At 43.5% G+C, this 13,602-nt stretch overlaps 61 non-coding genes across 61 annotated transcripts; all 61 read right to left on the bottom strand.

Annotated features, from left to right (window-relative positions):
* Nucleotides 1-19: 19 nt before the first annotated feature.
* On the bottom strand, nt 20-92 carry TRNAV-CAC (transfer RNA valine (anticodon CAC)). Its single transcript has one exon. It is a non-coding gene; the product is annotated as a tRNA-Val (tRNA).
* An 84-nt stretch (nt 93-176) lies between these two features.
* Nucleotides 177-249, bottom strand: TRNAD-AUC (transfer RNA aspartic acid (anticodon AUC)). The gene has a single exon. It is a non-coding gene; the product is annotated as a tRNA-Asp (tRNA).
* An 83-nt stretch (nt 250-332) lies between these two features.
* Nucleotides 333-405, bottom strand: TRNAD-AUC (transfer RNA aspartic acid (anticodon AUC)). The gene has a single exon. It is a non-coding gene; the product is annotated as a tRNA-Asp (tRNA).
* A 65-nt stretch (nt 406-470) lies between these two features.
* TRNAD-AUC (transfer RNA aspartic acid (anticodon AUC)) lies at nt 471-543 on the bottom strand. Its single transcript has one exon. It is a non-coding gene; the product is annotated as a tRNA-Asp (tRNA).
* An 83-nt stretch (nt 544-626) lies between these two features.
* Nucleotides 627-699, bottom strand: TRNAV-CAC (transfer RNA valine (anticodon CAC)). The gene has a single exon. It is a non-coding gene; the product is annotated as a tRNA-Val (tRNA).
* Nucleotides 700-939: 240 nt separating this feature from the next.
* TRNAV-AAC (transfer RNA valine (anticodon AAC)) lies at nt 940-1,012 on the bottom strand. Its single transcript has one exon. It is a non-coding gene; the product is annotated as a tRNA-Val (tRNA).
* Nucleotides 1,013-1,077: 65 nt separating this feature from the next.
* On the bottom strand, nt 1,078-1,150 carry TRNAD-AUC (transfer RNA aspartic acid (anticodon AUC)). Its single transcript has one exon. It is a non-coding gene; the product is annotated as a tRNA-Asp (tRNA).
* An 83-nt stretch (nt 1,151-1,233) lies between these two features.
* TRNAV-CAC (transfer RNA valine (anticodon CAC)) lies at nt 1,234-1,306 on the bottom strand. Its single transcript has one exon. It is a non-coding gene; the product is annotated as a tRNA-Val (tRNA).
* A 240-nt stretch (nt 1,307-1,546) lies between these two features.
* TRNAV-CAC (transfer RNA valine (anticodon CAC)) lies at nt 1,547-1,619 on the bottom strand. Its single transcript has one exon. It is a non-coding gene; the product is annotated as a tRNA-Val (tRNA).
* Nucleotides 1,620-1,703: 84 nt separating this feature from the next.
* On the bottom strand, nt 1,704-1,776 carry TRNAD-AUC (transfer RNA aspartic acid (anticodon AUC)). Its single transcript has one exon. It is a non-coding gene; the product is annotated as a tRNA-Asp (tRNA).
* Nucleotides 1,777-1,859: 83 nt separating this feature from the next.
* TRNAV-CAC (transfer RNA valine (anticodon CAC)) lies at nt 1,860-1,932 on the bottom strand. Its single transcript has one exon. It is a non-coding gene; the product is annotated as a tRNA-Val (tRNA).
* Nucleotides 1,933-1,997: 65 nt separating this feature from the next.
* On the bottom strand, nt 1,998-2,070 carry TRNAD-AUC (transfer RNA aspartic acid (anticodon AUC)). The gene has a single exon. It is a non-coding gene; the product is annotated as a tRNA-Asp (tRNA).
* A 65-nt stretch (nt 2,071-2,135) lies between these two features.
* TRNAD-AUC (transfer RNA aspartic acid (anticodon AUC)) lies at nt 2,136-2,208 on the bottom strand. The gene has a single exon. It is a non-coding gene; the product is annotated as a tRNA-Asp (tRNA).
* An 83-nt stretch (nt 2,209-2,291) lies between these two features.
* TRNAV-CAC (transfer RNA valine (anticodon CAC)) lies at nt 2,292-2,364 on the bottom strand. The gene has a single exon. It is a non-coding gene; the product is annotated as a tRNA-Val (tRNA).
* A 240-nt stretch (nt 2,365-2,604) lies between these two features.
* Nucleotides 2,605-2,677, bottom strand: TRNAD-AUC (transfer RNA aspartic acid (anticodon AUC)). Its single transcript has one exon. It is a non-coding gene; the product is annotated as a tRNA-Asp (tRNA).
* A 65-nt stretch (nt 2,678-2,742) lies between these two features.
* On the bottom strand, nt 2,743-2,815 carry TRNAD-AUC (transfer RNA aspartic acid (anticodon AUC)). The gene has a single exon. It is a non-coding gene; the product is annotated as a tRNA-Asp (tRNA).
* Nucleotides 2,816-2,898: 83 nt separating this feature from the next.
* Nucleotides 2,899-2,971, bottom strand: TRNAV-CAC (transfer RNA valine (anticodon CAC)). Its single transcript has one exon. It is a non-coding gene; the product is annotated as a tRNA-Val (tRNA).
* Nucleotides 2,972-3,211: 240 nt separating this feature from the next.
* Nucleotides 3,212-3,284, bottom strand: TRNAV-AAC (transfer RNA valine (anticodon AAC)). The gene has a single exon. It is a non-coding gene; the product is annotated as a tRNA-Val (tRNA).
* Nucleotides 3,285-3,349: 65 nt separating this feature from the next.
* On the bottom strand, nt 3,350-3,422 carry TRNAD-AUC (transfer RNA aspartic acid (anticodon AUC)). The gene has a single exon. It is a non-coding gene; the product is annotated as a tRNA-Asp (tRNA).
* An 83-nt stretch (nt 3,423-3,505) lies between these two features.
* Nucleotides 3,506-3,578, bottom strand: TRNAV-CAC (transfer RNA valine (anticodon CAC)). The gene has a single exon. It is a non-coding gene; the product is annotated as a tRNA-Val (tRNA).
* A 378-nt stretch (nt 3,579-3,956) lies between these two features.
* Nucleotides 3,957-4,029, bottom strand: TRNAL-CAG (transfer RNA leucine (anticodon CAG)). Its single transcript has one exon. It is a non-coding gene; the product is annotated as a tRNA-Leu (tRNA).
* A 240-nt stretch (nt 4,030-4,269) lies between these two features.
* TRNAV-CAC (transfer RNA valine (anticodon CAC)) lies at nt 4,270-4,342 on the bottom strand. The gene has a single exon. It is a non-coding gene; the product is annotated as a tRNA-Val (tRNA).
* Nucleotides 4,343-4,426: 84 nt separating this feature from the next.
* On the bottom strand, nt 4,427-4,499 carry TRNAD-AUC (transfer RNA aspartic acid (anticodon AUC)). Its single transcript has one exon. It is a non-coding gene; the product is annotated as a tRNA-Asp (tRNA).
* An 83-nt stretch (nt 4,500-4,582) lies between these two features.
* TRNAV-CAC (transfer RNA valine (anticodon CAC)) lies at nt 4,583-4,655 on the bottom strand. Its single transcript has one exon. It is a non-coding gene; the product is annotated as a tRNA-Val (tRNA).
* Nucleotides 4,656-5,033: 378 nt separating this feature from the next.
* Nucleotides 5,034-5,106, bottom strand: TRNAD-AUC (transfer RNA aspartic acid (anticodon AUC)). Its single transcript has one exon. It is a non-coding gene; the product is annotated as a tRNA-Asp (tRNA).
* An 83-nt stretch (nt 5,107-5,189) lies between these two features.
* TRNAV-CAC (transfer RNA valine (anticodon CAC)) lies at nt 5,190-5,262 on the bottom strand. The gene has a single exon. It is a non-coding gene; the product is annotated as a tRNA-Val (tRNA).
* A 240-nt stretch (nt 5,263-5,502) lies between these two features.
* Nucleotides 5,503-5,575, bottom strand: TRNAV-CAC (transfer RNA valine (anticodon CAC)). Its single transcript has one exon. It is a non-coding gene; the product is annotated as a tRNA-Val (tRNA).
* Nucleotides 5,576-5,816: 241 nt separating this feature from the next.
* TRNAV-AAC (transfer RNA valine (anticodon AAC)) lies at nt 5,817-5,889 on the bottom strand. Its single transcript has one exon. It is a non-coding gene; the product is annotated as a tRNA-Val (tRNA).
* A 65-nt stretch (nt 5,890-5,954) lies between these two features.
* TRNAV-CAC (transfer RNA valine (anticodon CAC)) lies at nt 5,955-6,027 on the bottom strand. The gene has a single exon. It is a non-coding gene; the product is annotated as a tRNA-Val (tRNA).
* An 84-nt stretch (nt 6,028-6,111) lies between these two features.
* On the bottom strand, nt 6,112-6,184 carry TRNAV-AAC (transfer RNA valine (anticodon AAC)). The gene has a single exon. It is a non-coding gene; the product is annotated as a tRNA-Val (tRNA).
* Nucleotides 6,185-6,249: 65 nt separating this feature from the next.
* TRNAD-AUC (transfer RNA aspartic acid (anticodon AUC)) lies at nt 6,250-6,322 on the bottom strand. Its single transcript has one exon. It is a non-coding gene; the product is annotated as a tRNA-Asp (tRNA).
* An 83-nt stretch (nt 6,323-6,405) lies between these two features.
* TRNAV-CAC (transfer RNA valine (anticodon CAC)) lies at nt 6,406-6,478 on the bottom strand. Its single transcript has one exon. It is a non-coding gene; the product is annotated as a tRNA-Val (tRNA).
* Nucleotides 6,479-6,718: 240 nt separating this feature from the next.
* Nucleotides 6,719-6,791, bottom strand: TRNAD-AUC (transfer RNA aspartic acid (anticodon AUC)). Its single transcript has one exon. It is a non-coding gene; the product is annotated as a tRNA-Asp (tRNA).
* A 65-nt stretch (nt 6,792-6,856) lies between these two features.
* On the bottom strand, nt 6,857-6,929 carry TRNAD-AUC (transfer RNA aspartic acid (anticodon AUC)). The gene has a single exon. It is a non-coding gene; the product is annotated as a tRNA-Asp (tRNA).
* An 83-nt stretch (nt 6,930-7,012) lies between these two features.
* On the bottom strand, nt 7,013-7,085 carry TRNAV-CAC (transfer RNA valine (anticodon CAC)). The gene has a single exon. It is a non-coding gene; the product is annotated as a tRNA-Val (tRNA).
* A 240-nt stretch (nt 7,086-7,325) lies between these two features.
* Nucleotides 7,326-7,398, bottom strand: TRNAV-AAC (transfer RNA valine (anticodon AAC)). The gene has a single exon. It is a non-coding gene; the product is annotated as a tRNA-Val (tRNA).
* An 83-nt stretch (nt 7,399-7,481) lies between these two features.
* Nucleotides 7,482-7,554, bottom strand: TRNAV-CAC (transfer RNA valine (anticodon CAC)). The gene has a single exon. It is a non-coding gene; the product is annotated as a tRNA-Val (tRNA).
* A 240-nt stretch (nt 7,555-7,794) lies between these two features.
* TRNAL-CAG (transfer RNA leucine (anticodon CAG)) lies at nt 7,795-7,867 on the bottom strand. The gene has a single exon. It is a non-coding gene; the product is annotated as a tRNA-Leu (tRNA).
* Nucleotides 7,868-8,107: 240 nt separating this feature from the next.
* TRNAV-CAC (transfer RNA valine (anticodon CAC)) lies at nt 8,108-8,180 on the bottom strand. Its single transcript has one exon. It is a non-coding gene; the product is annotated as a tRNA-Val (tRNA).
* An 84-nt stretch (nt 8,181-8,264) lies between these two features.
* TRNAD-AUC (transfer RNA aspartic acid (anticodon AUC)) lies at nt 8,265-8,337 on the bottom strand. The gene has a single exon. It is a non-coding gene; the product is annotated as a tRNA-Asp (tRNA).
* Nucleotides 8,338-8,420: 83 nt separating this feature from the next.
* Nucleotides 8,421-8,493, bottom strand: TRNAV-CAC (transfer RNA valine (anticodon CAC)). Its single transcript has one exon. It is a non-coding gene; the product is annotated as a tRNA-Val (tRNA).
* Nucleotides 8,494-8,871: 378 nt separating this feature from the next.
* On the bottom strand, nt 8,872-8,944 carry TRNAD-AUC (transfer RNA aspartic acid (anticodon AUC)). The gene has a single exon. It is a non-coding gene; the product is annotated as a tRNA-Asp (tRNA).
* Nucleotides 8,945-9,027: 83 nt separating this feature from the next.
* On the bottom strand, nt 9,028-9,100 carry TRNAV-CAC (transfer RNA valine (anticodon CAC)). Its single transcript has one exon. It is a non-coding gene; the product is annotated as a tRNA-Val (tRNA).
* Nucleotides 9,101-9,340: 240 nt separating this feature from the next.
* On the bottom strand, nt 9,341-9,413 carry TRNAD-AUC (transfer RNA aspartic acid (anticodon AUC)). Its single transcript has one exon. It is a non-coding gene; the product is annotated as a tRNA-Asp (tRNA).
* A 65-nt stretch (nt 9,414-9,478) lies between these two features.
* TRNAD-AUC (transfer RNA aspartic acid (anticodon AUC)) lies at nt 9,479-9,551 on the bottom strand. Its single transcript has one exon. It is a non-coding gene; the product is annotated as a tRNA-Asp (tRNA).
* Nucleotides 9,552-9,634: 83 nt separating this feature from the next.
* TRNAV-CAC (transfer RNA valine (anticodon CAC)) lies at nt 9,635-9,707 on the bottom strand. Its single transcript has one exon. It is a non-coding gene; the product is annotated as a tRNA-Val (tRNA).
* A 240-nt stretch (nt 9,708-9,947) lies between these two features.
* Nucleotides 9,948-10,020, bottom strand: TRNAV-AAC (transfer RNA valine (anticodon AAC)). The gene has a single exon. It is a non-coding gene; the product is annotated as a tRNA-Val (tRNA).
* An 83-nt stretch (nt 10,021-10,103) lies between these two features.
* Nucleotides 10,104-10,176, bottom strand: TRNAV-CAC (transfer RNA valine (anticodon CAC)). Its single transcript has one exon. It is a non-coding gene; the product is annotated as a tRNA-Val (tRNA).
* A 240-nt stretch (nt 10,177-10,416) lies between these two features.
* On the bottom strand, nt 10,417-10,489 carry TRNAL-CAG (transfer RNA leucine (anticodon CAG)). The gene has a single exon. It is a non-coding gene; the product is annotated as a tRNA-Leu (tRNA).
* A 378-nt stretch (nt 10,490-10,867) lies between these two features.
* Nucleotides 10,868-10,940, bottom strand: TRNAD-AUC (transfer RNA aspartic acid (anticodon AUC)). The gene has a single exon. It is a non-coding gene; the product is annotated as a tRNA-Asp (tRNA).
* Nucleotides 10,941-11,023: 83 nt separating this feature from the next.
* Nucleotides 11,024-11,096, bottom strand: TRNAV-CAC (transfer RNA valine (anticodon CAC)). The gene has a single exon. It is a non-coding gene; the product is annotated as a tRNA-Val (tRNA).
* A 240-nt stretch (nt 11,097-11,336) lies between these two features.
* On the bottom strand, nt 11,337-11,409 carry TRNAD-AUC (transfer RNA aspartic acid (anticodon AUC)). Its single transcript has one exon. It is a non-coding gene; the product is annotated as a tRNA-Asp (tRNA).
* A 65-nt stretch (nt 11,410-11,474) lies between these two features.
* Nucleotides 11,475-11,547, bottom strand: TRNAD-AUC (transfer RNA aspartic acid (anticodon AUC)). Its single transcript has one exon. It is a non-coding gene; the product is annotated as a tRNA-Asp (tRNA).
* Nucleotides 11,548-11,630: 83 nt separating this feature from the next.
* Nucleotides 11,631-11,703, bottom strand: TRNAV-CAC (transfer RNA valine (anticodon CAC)). The gene has a single exon. It is a non-coding gene; the product is annotated as a tRNA-Val (tRNA).
* A 240-nt stretch (nt 11,704-11,943) lies between these two features.
* Nucleotides 11,944-12,016, bottom strand: TRNAV-AAC (transfer RNA valine (anticodon AAC)). Its single transcript has one exon. It is a non-coding gene; the product is annotated as a tRNA-Val (tRNA).
* Nucleotides 12,017-12,099: 83 nt separating this feature from the next.
* On the bottom strand, nt 12,100-12,172 carry TRNAV-CAC (transfer RNA valine (anticodon CAC)). Its single transcript has one exon. It is a non-coding gene; the product is annotated as a tRNA-Val (tRNA).
* Nucleotides 12,173-12,412: 240 nt separating this feature from the next.
* On the bottom strand, nt 12,413-12,485 carry TRNAL-CAG (transfer RNA leucine (anticodon CAG)). The gene has a single exon. It is a non-coding gene; the product is annotated as a tRNA-Leu (tRNA).
* A 240-nt stretch (nt 12,486-12,725) lies between these two features.
* TRNAV-CAC (transfer RNA valine (anticodon CAC)) lies at nt 12,726-12,798 on the bottom strand. The gene has a single exon. It is a non-coding gene; the product is annotated as a tRNA-Val (tRNA).
* An 84-nt stretch (nt 12,799-12,882) lies between these two features.
* Nucleotides 12,883-12,955, bottom strand: TRNAD-AUC (transfer RNA aspartic acid (anticodon AUC)). The gene has a single exon. It is a non-coding gene; the product is annotated as a tRNA-Asp (tRNA).
* Nucleotides 12,956-13,038: 83 nt separating this feature from the next.
* On the bottom strand, nt 13,039-13,111 carry TRNAV-CAC (transfer RNA valine (anticodon CAC)). Its single transcript has one exon. It is a non-coding gene; the product is annotated as a tRNA-Val (tRNA).
* A 378-nt stretch (nt 13,112-13,489) lies between these two features.
* On the bottom strand, nt 13,490-13,562 carry TRNAD-AUC (transfer RNA aspartic acid (anticodon AUC)). The gene has a single exon. It is a non-coding gene; the product is annotated as a tRNA-Asp (tRNA).
* Nucleotides 13,563-13,602: the final 40 nt, after the last annotated feature.

Raw genomic sequence — 13,602 nt, 5'->3', positions numbered from 1 at the left:
AATCACGATGGTCAAAACTTGTATCTACCAGGGCTCGAACCTGGGACCTTCCGCGTGTGAAGCGGACGTGATAACCACTACACCATAGATACGTAACTAAACCATCGATACGTAGTAATTCTGAGTTTTTCAAGCGATCTAGCTTATTTTTATGCCCAATCACTATGATCAAAACGTGTATCTACCAGGGCTCGAACCTGGGACCTTCCGCGTGATAGGCGGAAGTGATAACCACTACACCATCGATACGTTACTACACGTAGATACGTATTAATTCTGGGTTTTTCAAGAGATCTAGCTTATTTTTATGCCCAATCACGATGGTCAAAACTTGTATCTACCAGGGCTCGAACCTGGGACCTTCCGCGTGATAGGCGGAAATGATAACCACTACACCATGGATACGTAGTAATTCTGAGTTTTTCAAGAGATCTAGCTTATTTTTATGCCCAATCACTATGATCAAAACGTGTATCTACCAGGTCTCGAACCTGGGACCTTCCGCGTGATAGGCGGAAGTGATAACCACTACACCATCGATACGTAACTACACGAAGATACGTAGTAATTCTGGGTTTTTCAAGAGATCTAGCTTATTTTTATGCCCAATCACGATGGTCAAAACTTGTATCTACCAGGGCTCGAACCTGGGACCTTCCGCGTGTGAAGCGGACGTGATAACCACTACACCATAGATACGTAACTAAACCATCGATACGTAGTAATTCTGAGTTTTTCAAGCGATCTAGCTTATTTTTATGCCCAACCACTAAGGTCAAAACATGTATCTACCAGGTCTCGAACCTGGGACCTTCCGCGTGTTAGGCGGAAGTGATAACCACTACACCATCGATACGTTACTACACGTAGATACGTATTAATTCTGGGTTTTTCAAGAGATCTAGCTTATTTTTATGCCCAATCACGATGGTCAAAACTTGTATCTACCAGGGCTCAAACCTGGGACCTTCCGCGTGTTAGGCGGACGTGATAACCACTACACCATAGATACGTAGTAATTCTGAGTTTTTCAAGAGATCTAGCTTATTTTTATGCCCAATCACTATGGTCAAAACGTGTATCTACCAGGTCTCGAACCTGGGACCTTCCGCGTGATAGGCGGACGTGATAACCACTACACCATCGATACGTAACTACACGTAGATACGTAGTAATTCTGGGTTTTTCAAGAGATCTAGCTTATTTTTATGCCCAATCACGATGGTCAAAACTTGTATCTACCAGGGCTCGAACCTGGGACCTTCCGCGTGTGAAGCGGACGTGATAACCACTACACCATAGATACGTAACTAAACCATCGATACGTAGTAATTCTGAGTTTTTCAAGAGATCTAGCTTATTTTTATGCCCAATCACTAGGGTCAAAACATGTATCTACCAGGTCTCGAACCTGGGACCTTCCGCGTGTTAGGCGGAAGTGATAACCACTACACCATCGATACGTAACTACACGTAGATACGTAGTAATTCTGGGATTTTCAAGAGATCTAGCTTATTTTTATGCCCAATCACGATGGTCAAAACTTGTATCTACCAGGGCTCGAACCTGGGACCTTCCGCGTGTGAAGCGGACGTGATAACCACTACACCATAGATACGTAACTAAACCATCGATACGTAGTAATTCTGAGTTTTTCAAGCGATCTAGCTTATTTTTATGCCCAATCACTATGATCAAAACGTGTATCTACCAGGGCTCGAACCTGGGACCTTCCGCGTGATAGGCGGAAGTGATAACCACTACACCATCGATACGTAACTACACGAAGATACGTAGTAATTCTGGGTTTTTCAAGAGATCTAGCTTATTTTTATGCCCAATCACGATGGTCAAAACTTGTATCTACCAGGGCTCGAACCTGGGACCTTCCGTGTGTGAAGCGGACGTGATAACCACTACACCATAGATACGTAGTAATTCTGAGTTTTTCAAGAGATCTAGCTTATTTTTATGCCCAATCACTATGGTCAAAACATGTATCTACCAGGTCTCGAACCTGGGACCTTCCGCGTGATAGGCGGAAGTGATAACCACTACACCATAGATACGTAGTAATTCTGAGTTTTTCAAGAGATCTAGCTTATTTTTATGCCCAATCACTATGATCAAAACGTGTATCTACCAGGTCTCGAACCTGGGACCTTCCGCGTGATAGGCGGAAGTGATAACCACTACACCATCGATACGTAACTACACGAAGATACGTAGTAATTCTGGGTTTTTCAAGAGATCTAGCTTATTTTTATGCCCAATCACGATGGTCAAAACTTGTATCTACCAGGGCTCGAACCTGGGACCTTCCGCGTGTGAAGCGGACGTGATAACCACTACACCATAGATACGTAACTAAACCATCGATACGTAGTAATTCTGAGTTTTTCAAGCGATCTAGCTTATTTTTATGCCCAACCACTAAGGTCAAAACATGTATCTACCAGGTCTCGAACCTGGGACCTTCCGCGTGTTAGGCGGAAGTGATAACCACTACACCATCGATACGTTACTACACGTAGATACGTATTAATTCTGGGTTTTTCAAGAGATCTAGCTTATTTTTATGAACAATCACGATGGTCAAAACTTGTATCTACCAGGGCTCGAACCTGGGACCTTCCGCGTGATAGGCGGAAGTGATAACCACTACACCATAGATACGTAGTAATTCTGAGTTTTTCAAGAGATCTAGCTTATTTTTATGCCCAATCACTATGATCAAAACGTGTATCTACCAGGTCTCGAACCTGGGACCTTCCGCGTGATAGGCGGAAGTGATAACCACTACACCATCGATACGTAACTACACGAAGATACGTAGTAATTCTGGGTTTTTCAAGAGATCTAGCTTATTTTTATGCCCAATCACGATGGTCAAAACTTGTATCTACCAGGGCTCGAACCTGGGACCTTCCGCGTGTGAAGCGGACGTGATAACCACTACACCATAGATACGTAACTAAACCATCGATACGTAGTAATTCTGAGTTTTTCAAGCGATCTAGCTTATTTTTATGCCCAACCACTAAGGTCAAAACATGTATCTACCAGGTCTCGAACCTGGGACCTTCCGCGTGTTAGGCGGAAGTGATAACCACTACACCATCGATACGTTACTACACGTAGATACGTATTAATTCTGGGTTTTTCAAGAGATCTAGCTTATTTTTATGCCCAATCACGATGGTCAAAACTTGTATCTACCAGGGCTCGAACCTGGGACCTTCCGCGTGTTAGGCGGACGTGATAACCACTACACCATAGATACGTAGTAATTCTGAGTTTTTCAAGAGATCTAGCTTATTTTTATGCCCAATCACTATGGTCAAAACGTGTATCTACCAGGTCTCGAACCTGGGACCTTCCGCGTGATAGGCGGAAGTGATAACCACTACACCATCGATACGTAACTACACGAAGATACGTAGTAATTCTGGGTTTTTCAAGAGATCTAGCTTATTTTTATGCCCAATCACGATGGTCAAAACTTGTATCTACCAGGGCTCGAACCTGGGACCTTCCGCGTGTGAAGCGGACGTGATAACCACTACACCATAGATACGTAACTAAACCATCGATACGTAGTAATTCTGAGTTTTTCAAGAGATCTAGCTTATTTTTATGCCCAATCACTAGGGTCAAAACATGTATCTACCAGGTCTCGAACCTGGGACCTTCCGCGTGTTAGGCGGACGTGATAACCACTACACCATCGATACGTAGTAATTCTGAGTTTTTCAAGAGATCTAGCTTATTTTTATGCCCAATCACTATGATCAAAACGTGTATCTACCAGGTCTCGAACCTGGGACCTTCCGCGTGTTAGGCGGAAGTGATAACCACTACACCATCGATACGTAACTACACGTAGATACGTAGTAATTCTGGGATTTTCAAGAGATCTAGCTTATTTTTATGCCCAATCACGATGGTCAAAACTTGTATCTACCAGGGCTCGAACCTGGGACCTTCCGCGTCTGAAGCGGACGTGATAACCACTACACCATAGATACGTAACTAAACCATCGATACGTAGTAATTCTGAGTTTTTCAAGCGATCTAGCTTATTTTTATGCCCAATCACTATGATCAAAACGTGTATCTACCAGGTCTCGAACCTGGGACCTTCCGCGTGTTAGGCGGAAGTGATAACCACTACACCATCGATACGTTACTACACGTAGATACGTATTAATTCTGGGTTTTTCAAGAGATCTAGCTTATTTTTATGCCCAATCACGATGGTCAAAACTTGTATCTACCAGGGCTCGAACCTGGGACCTTCCGCGTGTGAAGCGGACGTGATAACCACTACACCATAGATACGTAACTAAACCATCGATACGTAGTAATTCTGAGTTTTTCAAGAGATCTAGCTTATTTTTATGCCCAATCACTATGATCAAAACGTGTATCTACCAGGTGTCGAACCTGGGACCTTCCGCGTGATAGGCGGAAGTGATAACCACTACACCATCGATACGTAACTACACGAAGATACGTAGTAATTCTGGGTTTTTCAAGAGATCTAGCTTATTTTTATGCCCAATCACGATGGTCAAAACTTGTATCTACCAGGGCTCGAACCTGGGACCTTCCGCGTGTGAAGCGGACGTGATAACCACTACACCATAGATACGTAACTAAACCATCGATACGTAGTAATTCTGAGTTTTTCAAGCGATCTAGCTTATTTTTATGCCCAACCACTAAGGTCAAAACATGTATCTACCAGGTCTCGAACCTGGGACCTTCCGCGTGTTAGGCGGAAGTGATAACCACTACACCATCGATACGTTACTACACGCAGATACGTATTAATTCTGGGTTTTTCAAGAGATCTAGCTTATTTTTATGCCCAATCACGATGGTCAAAACTTGTATCTACCAGGGCACGAACCTGGGACCTTCCGTGTGTTAGGCGGACGTGATAACCACTACACCATACATACGTAGTAATTCTGAGTTTTTCAAGAGATCTAGCTTATTTTTATGCCCAATCACTATGGTCAAAACGTGTATCTACAAGGTCTCGAACCTGGGACCTTCCGCGTGATAGGCGGACGTGATAACCACTACACCATCGATACGTAACTACACGTAGATACGTAGTAATTCTGGGTTTTTCAAGAGATCTAGCTTATTTTTATGCCCAATCACGATGGTCAAAACTTGTATCTACCAGGGCTCGAACCTGGGACCTTCCGCGTGTGAAGCGGACGTGATAACCACTACACCATAGATACGTAACTAAACCATCGATACGTAGTAATTCTGAGTTTTTCAAGAGATCTAGCTTATTTTTATGCCCAATCACTAGGGTCAAAACATGTATCTACCAGGTCTCGAACCTGGGACCTTCCGCGTGTTAGGCGGAAGTGATAACCACTACACCATCGATACGTAACTACACGTAGATACGTAGTAATTCTGGGTTTTTCAAGAGATCTAGCTTATTTTTATGCCCAATCACGATGGTCAAAACTTGTATCTACCAGGGCTCGAACCTGGGACCTTCCGCGTGTGAAGCGGACGTGATAACCACTACACCATAGATACGTAACTAAACCATCGATACGTAGTAATTCTGAGTTTTTCAAGCGATCTAGCTTATTTTTATGCCCAACCACTATGGTCAAAACATGTATCTACCAGGTCTCGAACCTGGGACCTTCCGCGTGTTAGGCGGAAGTGATAACCACTACACCATCGATACGTAACTACACCGTAGATACGTAGTAATTCTGGGTTTTTCAAGAGATCTAGCTTATTTTTATGCCCAATCACGATGGTCAAAACTTGTATCTACCAGGGCTCGAACCTGGGACCTTCCGCGTGTTAGGCGGACGTGATAACCACTACACCATAGATACGTAGTAATTCTGAGTTTTTCAAGAGATCTAGCTTATTTTTATGCCCAATCACTATGGTCAAAACTTGTATCTACCAGGGCTCGAACCTGGGACCTTCCGCGTGTGAAGCGGACGTGATAACCACTACACCATAGATACGTAACTACACCGTAGATACGTAGTAATTCTGGGTTTTTCAAGAGATCTAGCTTATTTTTATGCCCAATCACGATGGTCAAAACTTGTATCTACCAGGGCTCGAACCTGGGACCTTCCGCGTGTTAGGCGGACGTGATAACCACTACACCATAGATACGTAGTAATTCTGAGTTTTTCAAGAGATCTAGCTTATTTTTATGCCCAATCACTATGATCAAAACGTGTATCTACCAGGTCTCGAACCTGGGACCTTCCGCGTGATAGGCGGAAGTGATAACCACTACACCATCGATACGTAACTACACGAAGATACGTAGTAATTCTGGGTTTTTCAAGAGATCTAGCTTATTTTTATGCCCAATCACGATGGTCAAAACTTGTATCTACCAGGGCTCGAACCTGGGACCTTCCGCGTGTGAAGCGGACGTGATAACCACTACACCATAGATACGTAACTAAACCATCGATACGTAGTAATTCTGAGTTTTTCAAGCGATCTAGCTTATTTTTATGCCCAACCACTAAGGTCAAAACATGTATCTACCAGGTCTCGAACCTGGGACCTTCCGCGTGTTAGGCGGAAGTGATAACCACTACACCATCGATACGTTACTACACGTAGATACGTATTAATTCTGGGTTTTTCAAGAGATCTAGCTTATTTTTATGCCCAATCACGATGGTCAAAACTTGTATCTACCAGGGCTCGAACCTGGGACCTTCCGCGTGATAGGCGGAAGTGATAACCACTACACCATAGATACGTAGTAATTCTGAGTTTTTCAAGAGATCTAGCTTATTTTTATGCCCAATCACTATGATCAAAACGTGTATCTACCAGGTCTCGAACCTGGGACCTTCCGCGTGATAGGCGGAAGTGATAACCACTACACCATCGATACGTAACTACACGAAGATACGTAGTAATTCTGGGTTTTTCAAGAGATCTAGCTTATTTTTATGCCCAATCACGATGGTCAAAACTTGTATCTACCAGGGCTCGAACCTGGGACCTTCCGCGTGTGAAGCGGACGTGATAACCACTACACCATAGATACGTAACTAAACCATCGATACGTAGTAATTCTGAGTTTTTCAAGCGATCTAGCTTATTTTTATGCCCAACCACTAAGGTCAAAACATGTATCTACCAGGTCTCGAACCTGGGACCTTCCGCGTGTTAGGCGGAAGTGATAACCACTACACCATCGATACGTTACTACACGTAGATACGTATTAATTCTGGGTTTTTCAAGAGATCTAGCTTATTTTTATGCCCAATCACGATGGTCAAAACTTGTATCTACCAGGGCTCGAACCTGGGACCTTCCGCGTGTTAGGCGGACGTGATAACCACTACACCATCGATACGTTACTACACGTAGATACGTATTAATTCTGGGTTTTTCAAGAGATCTAGCTTATTTTTATGCCCAATCACGATGGTCAAAACTTGTATCTACCAGGGCTCGAACCTGGGACCTTCCGCGTGTGAAGCGGACGTGATAACCACTACACCATAGATACGTAACTAAACCATCGATACGTAGTAATTCTGAGTTTTTCAAGAGATCTAGCTTATTTTTATGCCCAATCACTAGGGTCAAAACATGTATCTACCAGGTCTCGCACCTGGGACCTTCCGCGTGTTAGGCGGAAGTGATAACCACTACACCATCGATACGTAACTACACGTAGATACGTAGTAATTCTGGGATTTTCAAGAGATCTAGCTTATTTTTATGCCCAATCACGATGGTCAAAACTTGTATCTACCAGGGCTCGAACCTGGGACCTTCCGCGTCTGAAGCGGACGTGATAACCACTACACCATAGATACGTAACTAAACCATCGATACGTAGTAATTCTGAGTTTTTCAAGCGATCTAGCTTATTTTTATGCCCAATCACTATGATCAAAACGTGTATCTACCAGGTCTCGAACCTGGGACCTTCCGCGTGTTAGGCGGAAGTGATAACCACTACACCATCGATACGTTACTACACGTAGATACGTATTAATTCTGGGTTTTTCAAGAGATCTAGCTTATTTTTATGCCCAATCACGATGGTCAAAACTTGTATCTACCAGGGCTCGAACCTGGGACCTTCCGCGTGTGAAGCGGACGTGATAACCACTACACCATAGATACGTAACTAAACCATCGATACGTAGTAATTCTGAGTTTTTCAAGAGATCTAGCTTATTTTTATGCCCAATCACTATGATCAAAACGTGTATCTACCAGGTCTCGAACCTGGGACCTTCCGCGTGATAGGCGGAAGTGATAACCACTACACCATCGATACGTAACTATACGAAGATACGTAGTAATTCTGGGTTTTTCAAGAGATCTAGCTTATTTTTATGCCCAATCACGATGGTCAAAACTTGTATCTACCAGGGCTCGAACCTGGGACCTTCCGCGTGTGAAGCGGACGTGATAACCACTACACCATAGATACGTAACTAAACCATCGATACGTAGTAATTCTGAGTTTTTCAAGCGATCTAGCTTATTTTTATGCCCAACCACTAAGGTCAAAACATGTATCTACCAGGTCTCGAACCTGGGACCTTCCGCGTGTTAGGCGGAAGTGATAACCACTACACCATCGATACGTTACTACACGCAGATACGTATTAATTCTGGGTTTTTCAAGAGATCTAGCTTATTTTTATGCCCAATCACGATGGTCAAAACTTGTATCTACCAGGGCACGAACCTGGGACCTTCCGTGTGTTAGGCGGACGTGATAACCACTACACCATACATACGTAGTAATTCTGAGTTTTTCAAGAGATCTAGCTTATTTTTATGCCCAATCACTATGATCAAAACGTGTATCTACCAGGTCTCGAACCTGGGACCTTCCGCGTGATAGGCGGAAGTGATAACCACTACACCATCGATACGTAACTACACGAAGATACGTAGTAATTCTGGGTTTTTCAAGAGATCTAGCTTATTTTTATGCCCAATCACGATGGTCAAAACTTGTATCTACCAGGGCTCGAACCTGGGACCTTCCGCGTGTGAAGCGGACGTGATAACCACTACACCATAGATACGTAACTAAACCATCGATACGTAGTAATTCTGAGTTTTTCAAGCGATCTAGCTTATTTTTATGCCCAACCACTAAGGTCAAAACATGTATCTACCAGGTCTCGAACCTGGGACCTTCCGCGTGTTAGGCGGAAGTGATAACCACTACACCATCGATACGTTACTACACGTAGATACGTATTAATTCTGGGTTTTTCAAGAGATCTAGCTTATTTTTATGCCCAATCACGATGGTCAAAACTTGTATCTACCAGGGCTCGAACCTGGGACCTTCCGCGTGATAGGCGGAAGTGATAACCACTACACCATAGATACGTAGTAATTCTGAGTTTTTCAAGAGATCTAGCTTATTTTTATGCCCAATCACTATGATCAAAACGTGTATCTACCAGGTCTCGAACCTGGGACCTTCCGCGTGATAGGCGGAAGTGATAACCACTACACCATCGATACGTAACTACACGAAGATACGTAGTAATTCTGGGTTTTTCAAGAGATCTAGCTTATTTTTATGCCCAATCACGATGGTCAAAACTTGTATCTACCAGGGCTCGAACCTGGGACCTTCCGCGTGTGAAGCGGACGTGATAACCACTACACCATAGATACGTAACTAAACCATCGATACGTAGTAATTCTGAGTTTTTCAAGCGATCTAGCTTATTTTTATGCCCAACCACTAAGGTCAAAACATGTATCTACCAGGTCTCGAACCTGGGACCTTCCGCGTGTTAGGCGGAAGTGATAACCACTACACCATCGATACGTTACTACACGTAGATACGTATTAATTCTGGGTTTTTCAAGAGATCTAGCTTATTTTTATGCCCAATCACGATGGTCAAAACTTGTATCTACCAGGGCTCGAACCTGGGACCTTCCGCGTGTTAGGCGGACGTGATAACCACTACACCATCGATACGTTACTACACGTAGATACGTATTAATTCTGGGTTTTTCAAGAGATCTAGCTTATTTTTATGCCCAATCACGATGGTCAAAACTTGTATCTACCAGGGCTCGAACCTGGGACCTTCCGCGTGTGAAGCGGACGTGATAACCACTACACCATAGATACGTAACTAAACCATCGATACGTAGTAATTCTGAGTTTTTCAAGAGATCTAGCTTATTTTTATGCCCAATCACTAGGGTCAAAACATGTATCTACCAGGTCTCGCACCTGGGACCTTCCGCGTGTTAGGCGGAAGTGATAACCACTACACCATCGATACGTAACTACACGTAGATACGTAGTAATTCTGGGATTTTCAAGAGATCTAGCTTATTTTTATGCCCAATCACGATGGTCAAAACTTGTATCTACCAGGGCTCGAACCTGGGACCTTCCGCGTCTGAAGCGGACGTGATAACCACTACACCATAGATACGTAACTAAACCATCGATACGTAGTAATTCTGAGTTTTTCAAGCGATCTAGCTTATTTTTATGCCCAACCACTAAGGTCAAAACATGTATCTACCAGGTCTCGAACCTGGGACCTTCCGCGTGTTAGGCGGAAGTGATAACCACTACACCATCGATACGTTACTACACGCAGATACGTATTAATTCTGGGTTTTTCAAGAGATCTAGCTTATTTTTATGCCCAATCACGATGGTCAAAACTTGTATCTACCAGGGCACGAACCTGGGACCTTCCGTGTGTTAGGCGGACGTGATAACCACTACACCATACATACGTAGTAATTCTGAGTTTTTCAAGAGATCTAGCTTATTTTTATGCCCAATCACTATGATCAAAACGTGTATCTACCAGGTCTCGAACCTGGGACCTTCCGCGTGATAGGCGGAAGTGATAACCACTACACCATCGATACGTAACTACACGAAGATACGTAGTAATTCTGGGTTTTTCAAGAGATCTAGCTTATTTTTATGCCCAATCACGATGGTCAAAACTTGTATCTACCAGGGCTCGAACCTGGGACCTTCCGCGTGTGAAGCGGACGTGATAACCACTACACCATAGATACGTAACTAAACCATCGATACGTAGTAATTCTGAGTTTTTCAAGCGATCTAGCTTATTTTTATGCCCAACCACTAAGGTCAAAACATGTATCTACCAGGTCTCGAACCTGGGACCTTCCGCGTGTTAGGCGGAAGTGATAACCACTACACCATCGATACGTTACTACACGTAGATACGTATTAATTCTGGGTTTTTCAAGAGATCTAGCTTATTTTTATGCCCAATCACGATGGTCAAAACTTGTATCTACCAGGGCTCGAACCTGGGACCTTCCGCGTGATAGGCGGAAGTGATAACCACTACACCATAGATACGTAGTAATTCTGAGTTTTTCAAGAGATCTAGCTTATTTTTATGCCCAATCACTATGATCAAAACGTGTATCTACCAGGTCTCGAACCTGGGACCTTCCGCGTGATAGGCGGAAGTGATAACCACTACACCATCGATACGTAACTACACGAAGATACGTAGTAATTCTGGGTTTTTCAAGAGATCTAGCTTATTTTTATGCCCAATCACGATGGTCAAAACTTGTATCTACCAGGGCTCGAACCTGGGACCTTCCGCGTGTGAAGCGGACGTGATAACCACTACACCATAGATACGTAACTAAACCATCGATACGTAGTAATTCTGAGTTTTTCAAGCGATCTAGCTTATTTTTATGCCCAACCACTAAGGTCAAAACATGTATCTACCAGGTCTCGAACCTGGGACCTTCCGCGTGTTAGGCGGAAGTGATAACCACTACACCATCGATACGTTACTACACGTAGATACGTATTAATTCTGGGTTTTTCAAGAGATCTAGCTTATTTTTATGCCCAATCACGATGGTCAAAACTTGTATCTACCAGGGCTCGAACCTGGGACCTTCCGCGTGTTAGGCGGACGTGATAACCACTACACCATCGATACGTTACTACACGTAGATACGTATTAATTCTGGGTTTTTCAAGAGATCTAGCTTATTTTTATGCCCAATCACGATGGTCAAAACTTGTATCTACCAGGGCTCGAACCTGGGACCTTCCGCGTGTGAAGCGGACGTGATAACCACTACACCATAGATACGTAACTAAACCATCGATACGTAGTAATTCTGAGTTTTTCAAGAGATCTAGCTTATTTTTATGCCCAATCACTAGGGTCAAAACATGTATCTACCAGGTCTCGCACCTGGGACCTTCCGCGTGTTAGGCGGAAGTGATAACCACTACACCATCGATACGTAACTACACGTAGATACGTAGTAATTCTGGGATTTTCAAGAGATCTAGCTTATTTTTATGCCCAATCACGATGGTCAAAACTTGTATCTACCAGGGCTCGAACCTGGGACCTTCCGCGTCTGAAGCGGACGTGATAACCACTACACCATAGATACGTAACTAAACCATCGATACGTAGTAATTCTGAGTTTTTCAAGCGATCTAGCTTATTTTTATGCCCAATCACTATGATCAAAACGTGTATCTACCAGGTCTCGAACCTGGGACCTTCCGCGTGTTAGGCGGAAGTGATAACCACTACACCATCGATACGTTACTACACGTAGATACGTATTAATTCTGGGTTTTTCAAGAGATCTAGCTTATTTTTATGCCCAATCACGATGGTCAAAACTTGTATCTACCAGGGCTCGAACCTGGGACCTTCCGCGTGTGAAGCGGACGTGATAACCACTACACCATAGATACGTAACTAAACCATCGATACGTAGTAATTCTGAGTTTTTCAAGAGATCTAGCTTATTTTTATGCCCAATCACTATGATCAAAACGTGTATCTACCAGGTCTCGAACCTGGGACCTTCCGCGTGATAGGCGGAAGTGATAACCACTACACCATCGATACGTAACTATACGAAGATACGTAGTAATTCTGGGTTTTTCAAGAGATCTAGCTTATTTTTATGCCCAATCACGATGGTCAAAACTTGTATCTACCAGGGCTCGAACCTGGGACCTTCCGCGTGTGAAGCGGACGTGATAACCACTACACCATAGATACGTAACTAAACCATCGATACGTAGTAATTCTGAGTTTTTCAAGCGATCTAGCTTATTTTTATGCCCAACCACTAAGGTCAAAACATGTATCTACCAGGTCTCGAACCTGGGACCTTCCGCGTGTTAGGCGGAAGTGATAACCACTACACCATCGATACGTTACTACACGCAGATACGTATTAATTCTGGGTTTTTCAAGAGATCTAGCTTATTTTTATGCCCAATCACGATGGTCAAAACTTGTATCTACCAGGGCACGAACCTGGGACCTTCCGTGTGTTAGGCGGACGTGATAACCACTACACCATACATACGTAGTAATTCTGAGTTTTTCAAGAGATCTAGCTTATTTTTATGCCCAATCACTATGGTCAAAACGTGTATCTACAAGGTCTCGAACCTGGGACCTTCCGCGTGATAGGCGGACGTGATAACCACTACACCATCGATACGTAACTACACGTAGATACGTAGTAATTCTGGGTTTTTCAA

This window comes from Phalangium opilio, unplaced genomic scaffold, assembly GCF_054372755.1.
Source record: "Phalangium opilio isolate 3A_F unplaced genomic scaffold, DU_Popi_V2 ptg000077l_1, whole genome shotgun sequence".
NCBI classification, from domain to species: domain Eukaryota; kingdom Metazoa; phylum Arthropoda; class Arachnida; order Opiliones; family Phalangiidae; genus Phalangium; species Phalangium opilio.
Note: the sequence above shows the minus strand (reverse complement) of the source record. Positions and strands in the feature narration are given on the sequence as shown.